Source organism: Rhincodon typus, chromosome 16 (assembly GCF_021869965.1).
Source record: "Rhincodon typus isolate 14 chromosome 16, sRhiTyp1.1, whole genome shotgun sequence".
NCBI classification, from domain to species: domain Eukaryota; kingdom Metazoa; phylum Chordata; class Chondrichthyes; order Orectolobiformes; family Rhincodontidae; genus Rhincodon; species Rhincodon typus.
The window spans coordinates 55,838,611-55,846,599 of record NC_063347.1 but is presented as its reverse complement, the minus strand read 5'-3'; positions in this window follow the sequence as shown (position 1 = coordinate 55,846,599).

Sequence of the window (7,989 nt, the reverse complement as noted above, 5' to 3'; positions counted from 1 at the left end):
GGTTTCGGCCCAAAACATTGACTTTCCTGCTCCTCAGATGCTGTCTGCCCTGCTGTGCTTTTCCAGCTCCACATTTATTGACTGTAGCTTCCAGCATCTGCAGTCCTTACTGTCTCCATTTCTGTTAGACATTTCTGTTGATCTCTTCAAGTACAGTTAAAGATCTGTTTAATCCTGTTCTTAATAAACAGTGACAATGTGTATTTTCATTTGGATTCTCAGCCTTTATCAGAGAATCATCAGGCTTTTTACTTCCTATCACATTTTCTCATCTCTCCACAAGAACGAGATAGTTTCTATTTCACTTTCTTATCTGGAATCATCCTGATCCCTGAGCACCCACAAGTGTGAAGATTGCAGTACAAGTTGATGCAGTTTGTGATTACTAGATAATAGGAACTGCAGATGCTGGAGAATGAGATAACAAGGTGTAGAGCTGGATGAACAGGCCTGCTGTGTTCATCCAGCTCTACACCTTGTTATCTGTGATTTACTAGATGTTAGCCTGTGTAACATGTATCACAAAAGTGAGGTATGACACAGATACCTTAAAGTTTATTTATAATACTATCTATAAGGCTATAATATCACAGACTTACACACACATACAGAGCCTGAATTTTGTGTTTGCTGATATGACTGTACATCACACATTCAACTGACTGCACTGATTTCATCACACTCAGAGAGTTCCTGATAACATGGCAGATACCTTTATACTGGAGTATCACTTATCATGTAACTGTCTTAAAAGTACAGGCCTGTCTGCTGTGAAATCTATGCCATGATACAATAAGCGTTTTGCTGTATTTGGAGTAGGCCAGAAACCTATCGGGCCTGCTCTTCCTCAGCGACAGCAGCACCCATTCTTCAATCACAAAGCCTCCTAAAAATATCCTAACTTCCAAACAAATTACTTATCTCCAATATCAGCAGTAATCCAGACTCAAAATTCTGGAATACCATCCTTAACTCTCTCCTGTCTAAAAGCTGCTTAAAGTTTACCTAATTGATCTCCTTCTTTGGCCTTGGAGCTTGTGTTTCAATGCTTTCCACTGAAGTGACTGCAGGTGGAAAACTCCTTCACTCAAAGAATGTTAAGAAGGTGTTACTTATGACCACAGGCAATAGATGAGAGGAAAGACCTTGGTGCATTTCAGGATAAACTAAAAAGGCGCTGGGGGGAATGTGCTGATGGAGCTCAGAAGAGATTAGTGGGAAGAGGCTTAGGGTGGAGCATAAATACTGGTGTGGATTAGTTGTGCCGAATGACCTGTTTCCGTGTTGTACAATGTGGCATATGTAATTAAATGTTAAATGTGTTAGATAAATGCAAGTTGTTGTTATAAATGTCAATCTCCAATTAGGCACCCCAGTCAATTCTATGGGTGCAATGTTGCCATGGGTTTTAGGATAGGACTATGATTTTCAGGTAAGGTGGAGATTCTGAGCGCCAACTTGCTGGCAGTGGGACCGGCTCAGCAATGTTACTGAATATAGGGACAAATTCCTGGTGTGGCCAGCAGAATCCAAAGGCCAAGGGAGAGGTGGGCACTGCTGAGGTAGGTAGTGATTGGGAGGGCACCCAAGAGGGGTCTCGGAGGGGTGGGTGGGCATAGGGATAAAATTAATGATGGGCAAGCAATGCAGACGAGCCCTTCAAGGTGGTCTTCCCTGCCCACCACCTCCTCTGTGAGTTATGGAGCCTCCATGCCCCAGGACTTCTTTCAGCCATAGGCTCCATGAAACTGGTGACCCACCCTCACACATACATGGGGTCAGCACTGCCACAGGCTAAACACCAAGAGGCTGGGATGCTCTTCCCTAATAAGTGTCTTAACTATCGAAACGAGCTGTCTGTCTTCATTCTGCAGGTAGCTGTTTCTCATTTGGTCAGTTGGGAATCTTCCTCGGATGGTGCCAAGAGCCACCATGACACAGCTCCCTGTTATTTTTCAGACCCCTCTGTCTCCCAACCTGGAAATTAGGAATTGGTGTACCTGGCCTCTGGGCACCGGTTCTATCTTCTTCTCATTCCTTCACTGTAATTACACATTCAAACACACAAATTAGGAGCAAGAGTAGGCCATTCGGCCCCTCAAGCCTACACTGTCATAAGATCATGGCTGATCTCGTTGTGGCCTGAACCTACATTTGTGTCTACCCACAGTATCCCTTGACTGCCTTATGTCAATAATCTATCTATTCAAATGTCCAACCCATCCATCCTGAACCATCTATAGAGCTCAACTGTCCATCCAATCCATCTGTCCATCTATGTCAGTGAAATGGGGACAAGTTGAATGTCATGACAGGGAACAATACTGGCAGATGTTTGTCCAAAAGGAAACAACACATGTGATCAACCACTTATTGAACAACAGAGGCAGGATTAAAATATAGATCTGGCATCAAGAAGGGTGTATTTTGGGTCTTGTGGTACAGTGGTAGTGTCTGTACCCCTAAGCCAGGAGACTCCAGTTCAAGACCCACTTGCTCCAGAGGTGTGTCTGAACAAGTTGATTTAAAATATAAGCCTACACATCTGTACTTTGTTCTCTGTGGATGGTTCTGTCAGGTGATTGCTGTCAAACAAATTGTTCAAACTTTATTCAGTTCCCATTCAAGCTTTGTTGGCTACACTGATAAACCAGTGTTTATTGCCCTTCCCCATTTTCCTTGGAGATATTAATAATTATCCAACCCCAGACTGAAAATAACAGTAAATATAAAGCTTGCATTTCAATAGCACCTTTCACAATGTCAGGAAATCCCAACACTCCTTACAGCCAATGTCTGTCTTTTAAAACATTGTCATTCTTGTGATGCAGGAAATGTGATGGCAAATTTGCCAAAATAATAACGACCAGATAATGTCTTGTGATCTTATAGGGTCACTTAAACTGGGAGTAAGTGAACACTGTGTATTTTGGACACTATTTCTACTAAGCAGAACAGTAAGTAACCAGAAGTCAACAGACTTAAAATAAATGGATAAAACACCACAGGTAAGATTAGAGACAACAAGGTGCAGGGCTGGATGAACACAGCAGGCCAAGCAGCATCATAGGAGCAGAGAGGCTGACGTTTCGGGCCTAGACCCTTCATCAGAGTTGGTTCTATGCAGCGGGTTGTCAAGATCGGGAATGTGGTTCCTTTGAAAAGGTGAGTTGGCTGTTTACACAACATTGAAAGCTTGCTGGCCTGTATGGAAGGAGAAGGGAAGAAAGAATAATTCGATAGATATTTCAAAGAGTCAGTCCCCAGGCACAATGGGTTGAATGGCGCTTCTGCTCTGTTCCATCATTCTACATCTATGTTGGTTCACAGATAAATATTGGCCAGAGATTCCCTGCTCCTCTTTGAAATAATGACATGGAATCATTTCCATCCAGCTGAGAGGTCAGGCAGGGCTTTGGTTTAATACTTTATTTGAAAGGCAGCACTTCCAACAGTGCAGCACTCCCTCGGTAATGCTCTAGATTTTGCATTCAAAGTCCGGAAAGTCTGGATTGGGCTTTCTAGCCCAGAGACAGAAGTGTGTGCTACTGAAGGCAGAACCAGGCAAAGTTTACAGGCTCACTGCTCTGAACCAGTTAGGGTTTTCACAATGTCTTATTCTTGTCGTAATGCAGTTTATCTCTGGCTACTGGCAGAAGTAAATCTGCTGATGAAATGAACTCATTGAGTTATTTGAGAATTGAGGACTTCTCAGCAGCAACTCAGGCAGGAGAGCGGGTTGAATGCAAAGAGGTGCCTCTATAAATGGCATAACAGCAACTTTTAAAAGCTCAAAAAGAGAATGAATAATATATATTTGAGTAAAAGACAATTACAACCCCAACACATAGCTTAATGCAGTGAAACAAATTGCTCCTAAAATCAATCAGCTTAGGCTTTCAAATCCAACAGAGGACTGGGACCTTGAGACCAATGTTGTGACCTTTTAAAGAAATTGTCATCCTTCAGTCAATGTGATGTTATGCCTTGCAGTGAGCGTCTTTAAGAAACATCCTCATTATATAATATGACCTGATAGTATGAAGATCTCATACTGTATCTTACTTCAGATCACTTGAAGCATGACACTGTACTGGAACCATACACTTCTGTTGTAATCTACTGGCTTAATATTAGCCAAAGGAATGTAATATTTGTACGTAACAGCTTGTTGTAATAAATGTCTGTTGGATTCTTTAATATCACGATATCCACCCCCAGTTTCTTATGTTACTGGAGATAATATGAGTATTGGCATATCAAGTGTATTCATTGTTGAGGGCAAACTCTCATCAGTTCACTACCCCAGACTCAGAGGATCTTGCAGACTATTTGGCCCATCATGCCTATGCTCACCCACTGAAACAGCTATGTTCTCACTCCTGTTACATTTTTCTCTTTCAAATACAGTATTGATCGATTTTCCTTTTATAAGCTCTGTTAAATTCTGTTTCCACTTCTGTTTCTAGTCACATGTTCCATATAAAAAAGAAATGCAAGAATAAGTGAATAGTTTCTCCTGACCTTTCATCTCACTGGCGATAAACTTACAGACACCCTCCCCCATAACCCCTGTGCCTATCTAAATTTTCCACAGTAGGGATGTTGTCATCTTTGCTGATTGCCCTTTATGAAGAACTAATGCAATCATTGGGGCTTTTAATCCATTTATAATGTCTTACGTCTATTGAATTTACATATTTTTTGTTACTAACACCTGCTTTATTGGTTAATTTTGGATTAATTGTCTCGGCTGTAACCTACTGCCACTTTGGAGAGAGAATTGGCGGGCAGCCCTGGACCCTCAACAACAAATGCTTGATATTTTGTTTCTCTTCAAAACTGCTGCTATTTCTGAGAATAGGAGGGAGAATCTGTGTCCCTCTGCCCAGCCCCGTGTGCTGTTGCTGGACAGGGTCAGCTGGCTTAGATCTGGCTCCACGCTGATTCTCCCCTCCCAGTCATCCTTCTTCAGAGGTAGCAGCACAAGGTACAGGGGTCAGGAGAGTGTGATACAGTGAGGGGCGAGGGTTCAGTTCCTGGAAGGCTGCCAGGTTTTCTTTCACTCTCATGATTTGGATTTCAATCTTTCTTTCAATGAAATGTTTCTTCATGAAGATTTTTATTGCTCTTGTTGCACCTTAGGCAATTGGGCTGGGCTACAGCTACCTGTGGTATCAGGCATCCCTCATAAGTGGTAGAGTCATAGAGCTTAACAGTATAGAAAAAGGCCCTTCAGCCCATCAAGTCTGCATAGGTCAAAAACAAGCACCTAATTATTCTAATCACATTCTGCCTCATCAAGTGGTGTCAACATAGAGTGAATGTTGGCAGGCTATTCAACTAAGAGGGGCATTGGAGCTGAACCCATTGCCATTAGACAGGTTTTCATTTTATGAAAGGGATTGGTGGTTGACAATTGAGAACCCTAGTTACTGAACACCTCCCACTCTTCCCCTACAATTTGTGGCCTGTCATCACCTGCTGCTGACCATCACAATGTGACCAAAATCTTGAAAGAAAAAACACCGTATTAAACCCTTCCAACAAAAGTTTATATGACAAGACTTCAAATAACACGCACAAACTTAAACTATTCACACTCGTGTACTGTCTTCGTGCCAATCTCCAGTTCAGCATTGCCTGTCCTCTGACACAGCACAGTTCCAGAAACTGCAGATGGCCTAAGAGGACGCCACTGATCAGCTCTGGGGCCTTGAGGGCTTATCTCTGTGGACAGGAGCACTGCCTCTTGCCCAGGGGCAGCACCTCAGCTATCCCGGTGATCTGCTGCAGGTCTGAGCGCTGGATGCCTATACAGCCATTGTCATAGAATCATAGACTAATACAGCATGGAAACCTCTAGCCCAAACTGGTCCATGCTGACCATGGTGCCCATTCAGCTAGTTCCAATTGCCTGCATTTGGTTCATATCCCTCCAAACCCTTCTCATCCATGTACCTATCCAAATGTTTTCTTAAATATTGCTATTGTATTTGCCTCAACCACTTTCTTGTAGCAGCAGTCTGATCCTGTATAGGGAACAAGCATGGATCTCAGTGCCTCAGGCTGAGCTCTCACTGCAGCATTGAAATTTTGAGGTGCTACTGGTGTTGCAATGGAAGCCGAGTTATCAGTCACCCAGATGCCGCATTGCGGTCAGCTCTGCAAGTATCCTCCCAGTGTTGACCTCCACTTCCACACCAGAAAAGTTATCTCTCAAACCCTATGCCAAGTCAGAACCAGACATCTCTATGCCTCCTTAATAGTGACAACAAACTCTGAATGGCCAAGGCATCAAACATCCTTATGTACATACCATTAAAGCTCCCCTATAGGCCACCCCATCAAAGTCCTCATTGGATTACCCTGCACCAGAATCTCTCCATGACCAGCCCCTCTGGTGAGCTGGTACACCAACTATCCTTTCTCTTGGCCTGGCTGCTGTTCACTGGTGCCCAGTGACTCACTGGCTCTAGATTCTCCTCTGAGGTATGAGCAGCATCAGCATCTGAGTTTAAGGCTCTGAGTGTCAAATCAAGTGGTTGTATCCCTTCTTCAGATGCCGCTTTTGCCTGTGCCCTTCATGGTAAAGCTTTACTGGCTAGCCAGGTGGCAGCTGTGGGCATTTGAGAATGCAGAGGGGATGGTTGGGGTGAGTTGTGCAAGTGGTTCAAGGTCACACCATCTGCAGCTTGTATTGTGCCAAAATGCAGGTGAGATGGGATTTGAGAAGGTTCATTAGACACGCTGCCTTTTTGAATGTTCTCATTTTTTGAAGATATAATAGCCTCAGTCATTGTTAGCTGGGTAATATGGAGCACTATTTTCTCCAAAGAGCTCAACAGGTGCAGACATATCCGTCCACTGCCAGTTTTCTTTGCTGCCCTCAGTAATCTGCCAAGAAAGAGGGAGTGTTAGTGAATGTGTTGTAATGTGTTTGGGGGATGTCCCTGTCATAGCTGAATATGGGGAAGTTGTGAGATGTGGGACATTGTGGTAGATTGTGGTAATTGAGGAGAAATAGACATAAAATTGAATCAACTCTTGATATTTTGTACAGCCATTCAATTGAACAAGTATATTTTCATTGAGGTAAATAAATTTAAAAACTAAGGGTTAAAAAATCAAGGGTAGACAGTGGCCTAGTGGTATTATCACCAGACTATTAATCCAGAGGCTCAGGTAACGTTCTGAGGACTGGTGTTCAAATCCTGAGTATGGCAGATAATGGAATTTGAATTCAATAATAATCTGGAATTAAGAGTCCAATGATGACCGTGAAACCATTGCCAATTGTCAGGGTGAGGGAAAAGAAACCCCTCTGGTTAGGTAAGGAAATCTGCTGGCCTACGTGTGACTCCAGGCCTATGGCAATGTGGTTAATTCTTAATTGCCAGATGAGAAATAAATGCTGACCTAGCTAGTGATACCTGCATCCCATGAATGAATTAAAATCAAACTATAATAATTGTACAGTAAACTTTGAGCTTTTCAATTTTTGTTGATTAAACAAAGTTTGCTGTACCTAGTCTACAGCAGATTGTTTGGACAGAGGAAACTTTGGCTAATTTATTCCTCTCCCACTTCCTCATAGTTCTGAAGCTCTCAACCCAGTTATATTGATTCTTTGAAATGTTTCAGTAATGAATCAATGAGCAGCATACTCACCTCTGAGTCCTGAAGGTTCTAAGTTCAGGTCCCACTCCAGAGGGTTTGAGTACATTGATTCTACAGTACTGACCTTATGGATGAGATCTTAAACTAAGGCTCTGTCTGAGCTCTGAGGCAGATGTAAAAGATTCCAAGGCACTAAAACTGGTGCCATAACCAATCTTCATCATTCAACTAACAATCACTAAAACAGAGTCATGGGTATTGCTGCTTGTGGAATCTTCAAAATTCGTTCCTACATTTCTTACATTACAGCCAGGTAAACTGATTAGAGAGGATCCACCACCTGGTTTAAAAACCACTGATTCCCACATT